Here is a 17,224-nt window from a genome sequence, read left to right on the forward strand (position 1 = left end):
GTTCGTACAGCTGTGTAGGGCCAGCGCTGCAGTGTGGCCACACTGACAGCTATCAGTGCTGTAGTGTGGCCACATTTGCAGCACTTGCAGTGCTGTTGGGAGTGGTGCATTGTGGGCAGCTATCCCACAGAGCACCTCGTCCCATTTTGGCGCTGTGGCTTGTGGGAAGGGGAAGGAAGTGTGCGGGTCTTTCCGCTTCTTGTTCCAACGCCCCATGGTGCTTTGCTACACATTACGAGCAGTTTGGCGGCATTGTGAGTCTGCAGCACGATTTCTGAGATTTCTGTTACAAATGGAGCCTGAGTTGCTGAGGACCTTGCTGATGAATGTTGCCAGCACATCACGCATGGCAGTGGAGCTATTCCTTCAGCTGCAAAGTGACAGTGAGGAGTCAGACGATGATATTAAAACGCCTGACGCTCAAGACACTCAATTGCTTGTGGCAGTAACAGACGTGCTTAGCACCGTGGAACGGCGCCTTTGGGCTCGGGAAACCAGCACTCAGTGGTGGGATCACATCATCCTGCAAGCCTGGGATGACAAGCAGTGGCTGCAGAACTTTCGGATGAGAAAAGCCACTTTCATGGGACTGTGTGCTGAGCTCGCCCCTACCCTGCGGTGCAGGGACACGAGATTGAGAGCTGCCCTGCCACTGGAGAAGCGGGTGGCTATTGCAATCTGAAAGCTGGCAACTCCAGACAGCTACCAATCAGTGGCGAACCAGTTTGGAGTGGGAAAGTCCACCGTTGGAATGGTGCTGATGCAAGTTTGCACAGCCATTAATCGCACCCTGCTAAGAAGAACTGTGACTCTCGGGAACGTGCAGGACATTGTGGATGGCTTTGCACAAATGGGTTTCCCTAACTGTGGAGGGGCAATAGATGGGACACATATTCCTATTCTGTCCCCACCCCACCTGGCTTCAGAGTACGTTAATAGCAAGGGGTATTTCTCCGTGGTTCTGCAAGTGCTTGTGGATCACCATGGGCGTTTCACTGACATTTACTCAGGATGGCCTGGAAAGGTGCATGATGCACGCATCTTTTGGAACAGTGCCCTGTTCAGGAAGCTGAGGGCCAGGACTTTTTTCCCAGACCGCAAGATCACAGTAGGGGACGTCGAAATGCCCACTGTGATCCTTGGAGACCCCGCTTATCCCTTAATGCCTTGGCTCATGAAACCGTATACAGGGAAGCTTGACAGGAGCAAGGACTCGTTCAACTACAGGCTGAGCCGGTGCAGAATGACTGTGAAGTGTGCTTTTGGCCGTTTGAAAGGCCGCTGGAGGTGTCTTTATGGGAAGCTAGATTTGGGGGAAAGCAGCATCTCCGCTATTATATCCGCGTGCTATACCCTCCATAATATTTGTGAAGGGAAGGATGAAAGATTCAGTGAGGAATGGACCTCCGAGGTTCGACGCCTAGAGGATGAATTTGCACAGCCAGAGAGCAGGGCTACTAGAGAGGCCCAGGAAAGGGCTTCAAGGATTAGGGATGCCTTAAGGGAGCAATTTGATGCTGAGAGCCAACAGTAATGTTTGGTGCCTTTGCTGTGCTCCTTTCTACCTTGGGGTACAATATTTACCACTTCCTGCAATAATAAAACTTATTGTAAAAGCCATAAAATCCTTTATTCTAAGTACAGTACATAAAAGGCCAGGGGGGTTAGGGTGGTGGACTGTACATTCAGAGGTTTGAATATGTCCTGCTTGGATTACTGTTCAATGTCTGCTGCACTTCAGGATTACTATGCTGCAGAGTAATGGGGGTGGAGTGCACAGGGTAAGAATTGTAGTTATCAGGGCTGGTAGGTGATCGTATAGATGTTGGGGGCAGCTGGGGGTAATAAGAAACTGGCTGCTGGAGAAAGGTGTTTTGTGCAAATACTGGGGAACAAGAAAGAGAGCTTTGGGAGGGGTGTGGGTTACCATGGTACAGATCTGCCTGCATGGCTACGAGAGACTCGAAAGAGTCAGTTTGGCGAGCCAGGAGGCTTATCATGTGCTTTGAGGTTTTTTTGGTAGCCAATTCCTTTCTCCTGCTTTCTGTTTGCCTCCACTCATACATTTTCTCTCTCCATTCCTGTGTCTTCCTACTTTCTCTGTTGTAGTGATTCATAACTGCTTTGATCAACTCCTCTTTTGATTTTCGTGGATTTTTTCTCAAGTTCTGCAGCCAATGTGAGGCCGGTGATCCGGCTGCATTAGTCAAGGTCACTAACAAAAACATAGATAGAAACATGTAATACACAGAGGCTACATTTTTTATCATCACTCAGTGAAGGAGTTTGTAGACTTTTTGTAGCATCATTCCCACATACCTAACATAACACAGAGAGGCCAGGGAAGCGAAGGCATGGCGAGCAATGGGGTGAGTGTTTCTGCCCCGACTTCACCTGGGAGGGGGAACTGACCTGATTACTCACTGGGGTTTATCTGCATTGGGTACAGGAGGTAGCTGGTGGCCTGCACAGGGGACAGTAGGGAACATGAATGTGGCGAGCTGCTGGCGGGAGGGGTGGTCCGCGGAACTGCCGGCCTGCTGGTGAGGGGGGGGAACGCACCACAGGGCTGGCTGCCTGCTGGAAAGGGGCGGGGGGAGATCGAAGCGCACCGCGGGGCTGGCTGCCTGCTGGAAAGGAGGGGGGGAGACCGGAGCGCGCACCGCGGGGCTGGCTGCCTGCTGGAAAGGGGAGGGGGGAGACCGGAGCGCACCGCGGGGCTGGCTGTCTGCTGGAAAGGGGGGGCGGAGACCGGAGTGCACCGCGGGGCTGGCTACGTGCTGGAAGGGGGTGGGGAGACCGAAACGCACCGTGGGGCTGGGGGGGGACCGCGAACCTGGCGCCCTGCACTCAAGTATCCCTAAATTCTCAACAGGGTTTCCTACTGCCAGATATATCACTGCTGCGTGTTACCTGGGAAGAGAGGGAGGGTCTTCTACAACAATGTGGATTCTGCCCTGGCCCCTATGCAGCTTGCCTGTGTGCAGCCATGGTCCCCCCACCCCTCGCTGCACAGTGGATCGGACGAGTTAGCCTGACCGGGACAAGGACCACGGTGGCTCTCCCTATAAACTTGCAAAAGCACATTGCCCACGCTCTGGCTGCAACTTTTCAAGAGATTACCGAGGCAGATTACAGAGACGTGATAGAGCAAATCAATGGGCTATTCCACGTTTAGGCATGCATGCAGGCAGCCATAACCCAAACCGTCCTCTCCCAAAACATAAAAATCTGCTTACCCCGAGCACGCTCCTCAGCTTCTTCCTCACCAGCAACTTCCAGCTGCTGCGACTGGCTAGCCTCCTCCTGGCTTGAGAAGAGCTCCTGGCTGCATGCCTCCTGGGACTCCGGGGTGTCTCCCTCCACCACAGTAGCCTGACTCTCGGCTTCCTCTATACCCTCCCCCACTTCTCCCTGCTCTGAACTCTCCATCGTGCTCCTAGGATGGGCAGTGGGGTCACACCCAAGTATGGCATCCAGCTCCTTGTAAAAATGGCAGGTTGTGGGGCTGAGCGGCGATTTCCCTCACGGGCTTTGCAATAGGCACTGCGCAGCTCCTTAATTTTTACCCTGCACTGCAACGCGTCCCGTTCATGGCCCCTTCTCAGCAAGGACTGTGATATCTGCCCATAGGTATCATAATTTCTCCGGCTGGAGCGCAGCAGTGCTTGCACAGCTTCCTCACCCCAAACACTGATGAGGTCCTGCAGCTCGGAACTGTTCCATGCTGGGGCTCGTCTGGGGCGGGGAGGCATGGTCGCTGATTGATTGATTGATTGATTGATTGATTGCACTCCACACCTGGCTGAGCAAACAGGAAGGGCATTTTTAAAATTCCCGGGGCATTTAAAGGTGGGGTCAGCTGAGCCCAGGGCAGTGGAGTGTGCATGATTACCAGAGAGGCTTATAAGGTATGCTGGGATACCTCCTTATACCCCGGAGGTCAATAAAAGTGCTGGCGGGCGTCCACACTTGCTGACCAGCGCTGGATCACCAGCGCTGGAATCCCTACACCCGAGGCTCGACCGAGTGCACAGCCAGTGCTGCAACCAGGGAGTTGCAGCGCTGGCTGTGCTTTGCAAGTGTGGCCACATCCTAAGTTGCAGTGCTGTAACCCCCTCATCAGCGCTGCAACTCTCTAGTGTAGCCATGGCCTGGGTCTAGCAATCACTCACACCCCTGTGGTTACTATCCTTTGTTCCAGCTTCTTTCAGGTATCCTTGAGCCACTGAAGACAAAATGGAGGGGTCTCCCAGGGGTTTAAATAGACTTTATCTTGTGGGTGGAGCCCCCCTCCTCTCTCCTATGCAAAATCCAGCTCCAAGATGGAGTTTTGGAGTCACATGGGCAAGTCACATGTCCATGCATGACTTAGTTCCTTACAAGTGGCAGCCATTGCTTACATGCTACTTTGAATGTCCCCAGGTAGACTTCTTACGTGGACTGGAGTCTTCCAAGGTTCCCTTGTCTGTTAAGTGTTTCTTGATTGGGCACTTAACTTGCAAATTCCTTTCTTAAGAAGCTGACCAAATGCCTTATTAAGGCTACTTAAAATCAAACAAGTACACAGCCAATATTCATAACTTTGAATACAAAAATGATACATGCATTCAAATAGGATGAATATATTCAGTAGATCATAACCTTTGCAGAGATATGTTACATGGCATATGTAGCATAAAACATATTCCAGTTATGTCATATATACATTCATAAGCATAGTTCCATAAAGCATTATGGGGTGCAGATGATACAAAATTACTCAAGATAGTTAAGTCCAAAACTGACTATGAAGAGTTACAAAGGGATCTCACAAAACTGAGTGACTTGGCAACAATATGGCAGATGTTAAGTGTAAAGTAATGCACATGACAGAACATAATCCCAACTACACATACAAAATAATGGGCTCTAAATTAACTGTTACGCATCAAGAAAGAGATTTTGGAGACATTTGCAGTACTCTGGAATTACTATGCACTCCCTTCTTTGTCTCTGCTTGTTGTTTCATGAGGAGGTTGAACAGTGTAGGATAGGGTTTCTCAAACAGGGGTCGTAGCTTGTGTAGGGAAAGCCCCTGGTGGACCGGTGTGTTTATCTGCCCCATCCGCAGGTCCGGCCAATCACGGCTCCCACTGGCTGCGGATCACTGCTCCGGGCCAATGGGGGCGGCTGGAAGTGGAGGCCTGGAGCAGCGATCTGCGGCCAGTGGGAGCTGTGATCGGCTGGACCTGCGGACGAGGTGGTAAACACACCAGCCTGGCCTGGCCTGGCCTGCCAGGGGCTTTCCCTACACAAGCGGCAACCCCTGTTTGAGAAACCCTGGTGTAGGAAAAAGGTCATTCTGCAACCCTTCTGGGATATACAGATTGCCTACAGATCCATAATGACCTCTCATGGTGTTCCACATGGATGTGACACTCTACAAGAAAAAATCTGACAGAGCTTTCTCTTTTAAAATAATATTACAACAACTTGACTTCTCAAACTATGTGACTTGTCATAACTAATATACACAAAAAGCAAACCCCAAAAAACCAAACGAGTCAAACCAACAACAGTTACTCATGAACTAGCACAGCATGTTTTAGCTTTTCTTTCAGCATGAAACAAGGAAAATAAATCCCATCAGTAAGTAAATGAAGTGGATCTCAGCATAACCAATCTATGAGCCTAAAATGAGTTTAACTCCCATGGTGAGAAGGCTTCAGATTCATAAATTATAAACCCAGAAGGGACTATTGTGACCATACTTACAAATTTAGGGGGAGATTTTCAAAGACACAAAGAGCAGTTGAAGCATCTAATTCTATTGTCTTTTAGTGGAAGTTGAGTTCCTAACTGCCATTTGTTCCTTTGAAAATCTCCCCACTGACAAAGATAATATTAAATTGGTCCATGCCCACAATGCAAAATCCTGATACCTAATAACCTGCTTTGAGTTATTAATGTCTCAAATGTAATCAAAATTTAATAGAATTTGGGGTTTGGTATAGGGGATTGTATCCCCAGCTTGAGCGAGGAAGAGAAGGTTATTTACCTCATGCAGGTTCTTCAAGATGGTTGTTGAGATGGCCTATTCGGAGGAAGTAAAAGACACATTACTGAACGGTCATAGAAAGAATATTAGAAAGACATATATCCATAAGTGGAAACAATTCAGCACTTGGTACCAAGATAAACAGATCGTACCAACATCTTCCCTTCTAACAAGGGTCCTGAACTACATATTTGAACTTAAAAACTGGGACTCTCCACAAGCTTCACCAAGGTACACTTGGCGGCTATCACAGCTTTCCAAGAGAAGGTGGATGGAATCACTATATTTGCCCACCCAAAGACTAACTGCTTTCTTAAGTGCTTTGAGAACACCTGCTCCACAATAAGGAACCCACTGCCCAAACTTGTCTTATGCGGACTTCTGGGAAAGACATTTGAACCCCTCACAATTAGCTCATTACGACAATTATCTATGAAGATAGCCTTCCTCGTTGCCATCATCCTCCAGATAAGTCGGAGAGTGAGGTGCCCTAACGGCATATCCCCCTTACGCAACATTCTTTAAAGATAAAGTTACTTTAAGACCACACCTCAAGTCCCTACCCAAAGTCGCTCCCCCTTTCATTTGAACCAACCCATTTACTTACCTGTGTTTTTTCCAAAACCACATGCAGATAGAAGGAATGCATCCACACAGACATTTGCAGAGCCTTAGCTTTCTACATTGAAAGAAAAAAAAATTCTGTGGCCTTTCTCAACAATGTCCCCATTACCAACATTTGCAGAGCAGTAGCCTGGGCATCAGCCCACACATTCACAGAACACTACGCTATAGAACAAAAGTCAACATCAGATGTTTGCTTTAGACTCACAGTGTTATCCAACATCTACAACACAACTCCAAAGCCCGGCTCTTCCGCTGAGGAGCACTGCTCAACAGTGACCTAAAGTGGAGCACCCACAGGGACACTCCTCGAAGAAGGGAGTTGAATTGCCAAATACATTCTCTGATTATGATGTTATTTTCAGAATAATCGATGTATTTACAGTACCACACTAGACCTTCTGATCATTAGACCTATTCAGAAATGTTAGGAATGAGGGGATTTGGGCATAAGTCTGAAGTTGGAAGTACAATTCTCTAGGTAATTTGGTCAGGAACTTTTCAGCGAAACATTTTTCAGTTTGTTGAAACCAGAACTTTTGATGGAAACATATTGGTTATGAATAAACTTTTGTCAGGATTGTTTTTCAAGTCCAGGAGGAAATTTCCTGTAACAGAGAGAGAGAGAGAGAGAGAGATCCAGCCGAGAATAGCCAAGCAGTTGGGGGACTCATGTAGGAGACCCAGTGTTCACTCTGCTAGATTCAGACTACTGATGTGAACCTGGGTCTTCCAAATCCCAGCAGTGTATCCTAACCATCTGGCTATCCCAGCGATCTCTCCCATACCAAATGTTTTTGTGAAATTGAATTCTTGTTTCCAGGCAGCTCTGTATGTAATCTTACTCCTTGTGTACTTGGCAATAAACTCTGTAAGTAATTGACAGGTCCTAAAGGGAGGTCAACCTTTCTTATTTTTAAATATCTGTTAATTTCACACACACACACACACACACACACACACACACACACACACACACACACACACACACACACACACACACACACACACACACACACAAAGAAAAATTATTTGAGGGCACAGCCACCAGTAAATCATAGTTCTTCTGCCACTCAGAAGAAAAACAGTAATTCATTGCATTTAACCTGGAAGAGGTTAAATACATTACAATTACTATTCTGATTCTATTTGACTGGGATACGGCACACTTAAGCCAACAGCACAGATGATTTATTTGCCTGTCTAGATAAACTGCCTCCTCATGTCTGCTTCTCATATTTAAATATAGTTTAACTTGGGCTATGCCTACACTTACAGCAGCGTGTAGAGTACATACACTGCATGCCCCCATAACACAGCTATAAGTAGCAGTGTAGATGGTGAGGCACTGCTTAGGTGAGTAGACACATCAGAACCTTGGGGTATGTACCCTACATGGATCTCTACACAGAAAAGCAGTGGCTTCCATGGCTACACTGCTATTTTTAGCAGTGCAGTATCCTGCTGCCTCTCCACTGCAGGAGCCTTTCCCCACCACAGGGAAAGGCTCAAGCAGCAGGAAAAAGGTCTAGTAGGGGAAGCAGTGGGAAAAAGCTCTGACAGCTCCCTGCTGCCAGAGCCTTTTCTCCTGCCTCCCCTGTGCCAGAGCCTTTCATTTCCACGTGTAGCTACACACCACAGTGTGGATGCACCCTACTCCACTGGAACATGTAGCTGCATGCTGCCACCACGGTAGACAAGGCCTCAGTGTTAAAAATAGTGTGTTGGGAGGTAGAATATAATCCAGCTATAACTACCTTAAACACAGCAGGGAACACAGGAACATAGGAGCAATCACACTACATGAGACCAGTGAGCCAATTAGTCCAGAATCCTGGCTCTAACAGTAGCCAGAACCAAGGATTATGTTTTCCAGTTCATTTCGCAGTCTGATTCTCACTCTATCTTTGATGGGGTTATGGACAAAGTGCTAGACTTGAAAAAAAAATTGCTAAAGAATGTATTTCACAGGTAGGCAAGGTTTCCAAGATTTAAATACATTTAAAATGATTTCCTTGAAAAAACCAAGGTAGAGGTTTGTTAGATTTGCTGGCTTTCTTATAACAAAATATTTTAGGTGCTCTAATTGCATACACCATTCCGATAATATCAATTACATTTATTTCTCCAATAGTCTTGATCATTTATTTCAAAGTGTTACTAAATCACTATTCTGTAATTTTTCCATTTGGGCTTAATTGATCCTGAAGAGCCAGAAGTTGTTGGTTTACCAAAGCAGTCACACTTCAAAAGTTTCTCCAAGTTTGCAAGATTCTAACACTCTTGAGAAAGATTCCCTGTATTTAAAATGGGGAGTGCAAGTATCAGCAGCAATTCCTCTCAAACTGGAAGAAACTTTTGACATGCAACTCCCGAGACTGTTTCCTTCCTGACACTATTGAGATAGCCCTGCCCTTTCTCACTTTGTGGTCCCCACCACAGCAAGGGACAAGAAATCTCAAGGGTGCAGTGATTAACTAGATAGTTATCTGTGGCATCATTACACTATATTTCAAATTTATCCATTGACCAGTGCCATCCACCCTTTAGTTTCCTTTACTATTAACATTATTACCAGTGGAGCATGATCCTGAAATGCTAATTGAGCCAAATCTGACAAACAATTTCTCTGGCAACCAGCTGAATATCAAGAAAAGACTAATCTAATCTCAAGTATGATTGGTATCTCAGTGAAAAAAGTGCAATCTCCTTTCAAGATCAGAGAGTTAGTGGGACTTGAGCAATTTTAGAAAGTAAAAACAGTGACACCTAGAGCAGGGCCCCATTGTGCCACATATTCTACAAACAGATATGGTATGGTTTCACAGTGAAGGGTACGAGGGTACAGGTACTCTGGCTTGCCAAGCCCACCTGTAAATGTCCACACTGCAGAGTCACATGCAACTCATTCCAAGGTCCACAAAGCAGTTACTGGAGTTTAGCACTAGGATTTATGGGGTGTATCCCCAGGTTCTTAGAACCTGAATACCTTGAGCCAGACTAGGAATTTATTGGTGGTGTATTGTGGGAAATCTTGTCTGTCCTTGAGTAAGAGGCAGTTCCTACCTTGAAGAGCTAGCAATCTAATTGGACAAGACTGCCCAATGGAGGGAAGGGAAACAAAAGGGAAACTGACTTTCTTGAAGCCCACACAGCAGCTCAGTGGCAAAGCTGAAAAGAAAACCCCCATCTGCTGAGTTACAGATCAGTGCATCCTGCAGTAGACCATGCTATCTTGCTCACAGCTTCAGCCAGTCACTGATCATTATATTCAGGATGAGGAAGGAATTTTTTTCCTCCAAGGCAGATTGGCATGGACCCTAGGGTTTTCATAATCCTTTATGACATGGAGCATGGGCCACTAGCTAGGTTCATCTGGGTATAGATAATGTAATCAATTCCCTACTATTGCAGGGCCTCAGGCATTGGTCACTTCAGTCCCTCCTATTCTCTGCCTGTGGCACATAAGAGATTAGTCTCTGGTTTAATTCTGGTTGTTGGGTTTGGTATGGTGGTGGCTGGGGGGTGTTTAGTGGTCTGTGACATACAGGAGGTCAGACTAGATGATCTGGTGATCCCTTTTGACCTTAAACTCTATAACTCTGGTAGTGACAATGAGTCCTACCACTCCCTATTACCAGTGTTCCATGTGTATGCAAATCTTGAATATGTAATTAAAAATAAGCAGACTAGAGCCAGCATATACGTTTTATTCCCAGTTTCTCCAACAACCAGTGCAATCCTACCCTCCTCTCACAGTACTGTTGCAGTCAGATGAATGGAACATATTTATGCACACACAAAAATCTTCTCACCACTCTGGCTCTTATCATACTATGAATAGTAGAAACACCCTTCCACACTTCAAATTTTCATGCTCAGTGTTTGATGAAAGGAGACTCTTGAAGGAGGGAAAAATCAGCCTTTAGGTTCTTTTTAGATAAGAACTCTTTCATTTTACAGGAATGTTCATACCCTAATGTCTAGTGAGATAATTTTACATGAATCACCTATTACAGAATGTTAACACTTGGGTTTGTATCTTGCAAATAATTGAACTCAGAGTAATCTTTTGTTAGCAAACATCTGGAATGATAAGTGAGAAAGGAAGAGAAGAGGTGTTCTAAAACAGATTTTATAAAACTGTAATGTTCCTTGGTTTCTTTGTTAGAAAATCCCAGAAAGTATATGCCTATCCCTTTTTATAACGATTGAAACTCTACCTATCATGGTAAATCAGTAGGCCATGAAAATAAAAAAATTGTCATAGCTAAGCAAGAGAGAATCCAGACCATAACATGGTTAGGAAAGGAAATTATATGCTCAGTGGAGCCTTGCTTCTTCTATTAAAATTCTGAACTCCCTCTTTCCATCTTCCATTTCAATAATATAGTCAGCCACCAACTCTACAGTAGAAACATAATGTTGAATTAACAGTATAGTTGCACACATACTTGAGTGAAATATATGCTTTGTCAACCCAAGACCCGTGGATAATGAAAAAGGATAAGACAGCAAGATCTGTAGGGGAAGAGATGAGGGATTACAGACAGGATACACTATAAAGAGTAGACAGAAAAATTTCCCTGCTTTGCACAGCAAGTCTTTGATCCATAGTTGTATAACTGGCAGAGGTGCCTTACATGCAATATTCACAACTCTCCTAGATTCTAAGAAATGAACATAGTTCAAAACTCAATCATCTATACTAAAGGCTTTTCTCAATAGGTTCTCCACACTGTTCCACTTTCATTCTGTGTTAGGAGGAATGCAGGATAACCCTATTTTATACCATATCCCAAATACACGTAAGATCATGAACTCTAGAAGTGGGCCAACTTAGCCATCACTGTGTTAAATTCTCCTCACCAGGGCTGACATTTGATCCATTGTGTCTTGTTTAACTTGAGCATCTCAGTAGCTTGCCCCTTTCACATGATATATTTTCTAGATATCTCTGTATCGTGAATAATTATTTTTCTCATTTGCCTTTTGTGCACATACAAATTCTGTCTACCCTCAGTGGTGAAGCTCCTGTGTAAAGCTGATGGAAGTTTTGGAATTCACTCCTGTAGCAACTAAAAATATTCACCAACCTCACCACTGTCAGATCCAAATGCAAATCCCACTGTCTTTGACCTTGCCTTCCCACACAGAAACTCCAAATCTATTAGCATTTCTGGGACACACACAAAAAATCTAATATAACTTATTCATCCTGGGGGGAATTTGAAGAGGAAACTTTACTGATGATAAGTCACCTTGTATGATTTTTAACTCTGAAAAATACTTAGACGCCATGGTGATGGGTCTGATATAAGAACCTAAATAAAACAGAGCTGGAAACTTTTTTGATCAGAGAGAGAGTACACCAATATGAAAAGGGAAATATCTTTTATCATGATTTTGGTTCAGTACAGAGTACAAGTCAGAATCAGCTGTGGACTCCTTTAGGTTATTCCAAATATATGAAAATAAAAAATATTTCCCACCTTTAACCATGTTTTGTATATTATATGTATATTTCTCTTGAGATAAACATATGTATTTGCTTTAACAGACTCTCTCTTTTCTGACAATATCTCCTTTCCCTCCACCCCTCCCCAGCAAGCTTCCTTTTCAAATTATCAGTGGCTGAAAGTTTGGGCTGGGGTTTTTTTTAAGCAAACAAATAGATTACCCAAACTTTAACTAGATTCATGTGCATTTGGGAATATATTAAGTGTTTTACATTTTTGTTAATATTGCATTACAAATCCTGGAAGATTGTTCCTTGCAATATGTGTTCACAGATATATTCATCGGAGAATGAAAGCTTAATTTTCTAATAGCATTTAAGATTATTTTAGTAACAGTGCACATATATTATCAGAGGAAGAAACAAAATTTTAAGTCTCTTCTCTGCTATGTTTGTTGTTTTACTCTTTGACCACTATACCCTAGTGAGTTATAGCAGCTCCAGGATACTAAATCTTCTTTTCTCACGATCCAGAAATGCTGAAGTCAATAGTTCTGATTTTCTAATCTGTTACACCACTTTTGTGCCAGTGTAATTCTACTGAAATCAATGGCCTAACACCATCAAAAAATTGGTAAAATATAGGGGAGAATCAGGCCTAGGATGTACAGACTGAAAACTTGGTAGTATATGTTTTTTCACATTATCACAAAACTGCTAAAGTATGTTTTTCAGTATGTTTCACTGTGATGTAAAAGGAAATACTTTAATCCAAGTTAGCACATTGAAACTACCCCGTTTGGGTACCGCATTAGTCAAAACGGGGTTTCAGAATACTTGTTGTGGTAGAATTCAAACTTGGTCTCATAATATACTAGACACATGCTTTTAAAATTGTATGAATACAAATATGGCCACTGTCTTTCAAACCAAGGTAAATTTTAAATGAGAACTACAAAGGAAAAAACCATCGTGTTTACACCTAGTTTTCTTCTTTGTGATATATAAAGAAACCCTGAATTTCTTTCCCACATAAAATAAAATTCTGTTTGTGGCTTTTTCCCCCATCTCAGTTATGTCTTTCCTGTTTTTATTTAAGAACTCTTTTGAGGACTAGATAAGTGATGTTACTCAGCCCTTTATTGCACAGAGAAAGCTTTTCTCCCAAATGTTTTGCAGAAGTTAGAGTTAAATAGTTAGTTACAAAATAAATCAAACTTGCTCAAGTTTTAGTCCCTCAGTATGTCCTACTAGTTTTCCTGTCTTCCAGCACATGCAAGGAAGTGACAACCTAATATTTAAAAGGTAAAAAGCATGTAGAATAAAACCTTTAAATATATATATATATCGAGCTATTTAATGCAGTAGAAAGAAATAAAAAGGGTGTGTCTACACTTCGTTTTGCTTTTGTTTAGGCCACCTTTACAAGTAGTAGCTTGGAGATGGCTTGTGTGACATCCTGAATACCTAACATCTTATTAGTGGAATTTGTTACAGTTTTTACTCCACTGAATGTTAACTACTGCTACACAGGCCATCTTTAAAACTATCCTTAAATAATACATTTTACACATTGCCCTATTTTTAATTATTAATACCTTTCTGAGGATAAGTTGTGAACACAGCTCTCTTTACTTTCTAAAGGCAGAACTACTATTCCAGGCATAGTCAGCTCCAGCTGTGGTGCAGAAGTCTAAAAATAAATGGAGATACTGCAGCCTGGTGAGACTGTTATACCCCTGTGGTGATGATTCTGCTCCTCAGTGAGTTACACTAGTTCAGAACATCTAGTCCACCAGGCTGCTCTGGTGTATTAGCCGAGAAAGGTTTTGAAGTAGCGGCCTCTTTCTTGCAGATGGGAGAGGAAACATGTCTGTTCATGTTAAGCACATAATAAAATGCATTGAAAAGCCTTTCAAGTCTGCAGCAGTTCTGACATAGCATGGTGCCATGATGAGCTGTTGCTAAGACCTGGATTCTGAAAAAATATAGAAGTGTAATCAGCGTTCTACAAATCAACTGAGCAAAAATCATTCAATAAAAAGCCTTTCCTTCCATAAAAATCTTCCCTTTTGTTTCTGATTAGCAGCCAGAGCACATGTGCATTCACTAGCCTCTAAATACAATCACTAACATGTCATTGAAATGGCTTTTATCCCTCTGAACAGCCTTCCATTGGCATTTTTGACTGTTTCTCCAAACAGTCTGTGGCATCTTGGCATAGACTTTTTTCACTAGAGGAAAGGCAAAGACATCCAGAAATAACATCAAGCTATCAAAGCCAGAGCCACAGACTAAAAGAAACCAGCTTCTGAAATAAAAATTAAGGAAATTTTAAAGACTCCTCCAAATAATAAAAAGAGTTCTTAAATAACTGCAGCAAAAGCCATCTGAATTGAAAGCAAGCATTAACTCCAGTTCCTGAAAGAGAGAGAGACACAGAGAAATCAGTTGCCTTTATACAAGGAAATGTGTTAAGTCACTTGTAATAACCACCAATAGTTGCAGTTCAAAAAAAAAAAAAGTCAAGTACCATCCAAAAATAAGACACTGTTAAAAATCAGAAAATTGCTCCAGGGTATTGAAAATTTGTATTAGAAACTAAGAGTTTATATATATTCTGTCAACTCAGTGACTTGGCATCAGTTTTACCTATGCAAGAGGTCAGGGTTAAAGAAGAGCCACAAGACTGTTGCCTTTAGGACCAGCAGGGATTGGAAGTGTTGCTGATCTTTTGGGCTCAGGGGAAGGTAGGGTGCATCTTATGTCTCTCTGGAACACTCCCCAGCAGCCTCCAAGAAGATATCTAGCTAGAATAATGACAACAATAATCACAATCTTGAAAATAGTGGAATAGCTGAAGTAGCAAGGGGCAGTATTAAAAAAGGGAACATCCTCAGGAACTATTAAGGACTCTCTGAACGACTCAAAGTATGAGTCCAGAGTCTGCTTCCTTCAGAAGCTTCCCTTAAGAGTGAGGACAGGGATTTAAGACAGCAGGGATAAAAACATGTGTTATTAGAACTAAGGAAGGAGAAAGGAAGATTGTGAATCATCATTAGTCATTATAAGGAAATAAAGGAATACATTCTGAATACACTTGAAGCTCTTGACAGTGGGAATGACAGCTATTGAAAAGACAACACAGCACTCCAACCACTATGACAGTGCTACAATTGGATTTTACATGAAGCACAGTCTGCTTGCTCCTGAGATGTCATTTGTGAATCAGCTAGGGTCTGAGACATCAGCTGCTCCAGCAAATAATGTATCACTGAACGTACAAAAGGTTAAAGTTCTGTTTACTTACAGATCATAAGAGCAGAGTAGCAGCAAGAAACCATACTGCCCCCACCCATGAGCTTTTTGGAACTACAGCCCTAAAAAGCTGCTGGACTTTTAATCCTGGTGGGACTCATGCATTATGATGGACCTCAAAAGAAACATTAAGGATCTTATCCTTAACTGGTATAAATGGATTCAGCTCCATTCAAGTCAACATCTAGTCCAAACGGCTGCTCTGGTGTATTAGCTGAGAAAAGTTTTGAGTTAGCGGCCTCTTTCTTGCAGATGGGAGAGGAAGCATATCTGTTCACGTTAAGCACATAATAAAATGCACTGAAAAGCCTTTGAAGTCAATGGAGCTGCACTCATTTACACCAACTGAGAATCTGGACCTAATATCTCAGCCTACATCCCTGCAAGATATGTAAAATTTAGCAGCATCCCCTAGAGCTGGTAAAATTGAACATGTTTTTATTCAGAATAAGGTAAAATGCTGAATTTTACCTTCACTTGTTCTGAAGGTGCTTTTTTAAACAAGGGTTCGGACTAGAGTTACATTAGCAGTGGGCACTTTCACATAACTCCTTGGCACAGTGTGTTAAGTGCACTGGCCTTTCACCTCAGTTCAAGTCTAACATAAGGCTAGACAATAGATAATCAGTTTGGAAGTCTCATCTACTGCCTAATAGATATTCATCTAGGACCTGACCCAACTGAAAGATCCACTTTGAAAGACTCCCATTGACCTATATAGCAAAATTACCTCACAGTTTGGCACAACTGGCAGTCTGCCTGTAAGATAGGACCCAAAATGTAGCGTAACATCAGCTGCCAAGTGTGCCAGAATTGCAGGGCAAACTGCTGGAGTCTACAGTATCTTGTGGGACTTGCCACAATGACTCCTTTCTCTGAAAAAGGAATCCCACACAACTGCTTTAAAAGCTTGTGTTTGGCAAAGCCTCTTTAAGAATTGTGTGCACATAATAAAGCTTTTTCACAGGAAAAAAAATAACAAAGCTTTTAAAGCTCCTGAGGCAGCTACAGGGATTTAGTCCCCTTGAAGAGGGAATCCAAGGTGGAGGCTGCACAGAAACTATGTTTATAAGATTTTTATAGTCAGATAAATAATTGCAAATAAAGAAGAGAATCAGATCTATTGAACCACCACAGATATAATTACACTATTTAACTGAAGAGTCCAAATATGGCTTTACAGTTGGAGCAAGGAACAGGATTCAGAACTCCTACGTTCCACTCATGTCTCCCAAAGTTATATAGCAAGTCAGAGGTGGAAATGTATTTCCACATTTCTCTGCCTTGGTTACCCACGTCTACAAGAATATTATTAGCACTTATTTACTTCACAAGGATGCTGTGACGCTGAAATGATTTATAGTTTAAGTGTTTTGACATTCCAGAATGGAAATCATTATCAGCACTTATACATTATAGTATATCTCACCCTATTTTTTGTTAACATGACAACTATAAATGCTCTATAGAATGCACAATTGCATGCAACAAAATATTTCTTTGTAAGCTTAAAGCATTATAGGGAAATAAAGCAGTAAGTTCTGAATAGCAGTTGAAGCAAACAAGTTAAAGAAAACTGACCAGATGATCTCTTCTACCTCAATCCAAAAGTTAAATCTGGTAGGATTGAAATGAATTTTAAGGGAAGACTCCACTTCCCCTTTAACAACAAGGTCCAAGTCGGACAATAGCCACTCAGTTTAATCCTTCTAAGCACAAGTACTGAAAAAAATCTATGTTCCCATCTAAGGTTAGGAGAGGACATAGGAGGCCTGTTTTTAATC

The 17,224-nt window shown here is 42.9% G+C and overlaps 1 long non-coding RNA gene across 1 annotated transcript in view; it reads right to left on the minus strand.

The window, feature by feature from the left end:
* Positions 1–6,039: 6,039 nt before the first annotated feature.
* The window catches only part of LOC115646002, a 66,663-nt gene continuing 55,478 nt past the window's right edge, over positions 6,040–17,224 (minus strand). The window contains exons 3-4 of the long non-coding RNA XR_003998898.1: positions 6,648–6,719; positions 6,040–6,076 (exon numbers count right to left, since the gene is read on the minus strand). This is a non-coding gene — a long non-coding RNA (uncharacterized LOC115646002). The remainder of the gene's footprint in view (positions 6,077–6,647; positions 6,720–17,224) is intronic.

Source organism: Gopherus evgoodei, chromosome 1, assembly GCF_007399415.2.
Source record: "Gopherus evgoodei ecotype Sinaloan lineage chromosome 1, rGopEvg1_v1.p, whole genome shotgun sequence".
NCBI lineage: Eukaryota > Metazoa > Chordata > Testudines > Testudinidae > Gopherus > Gopherus evgoodei.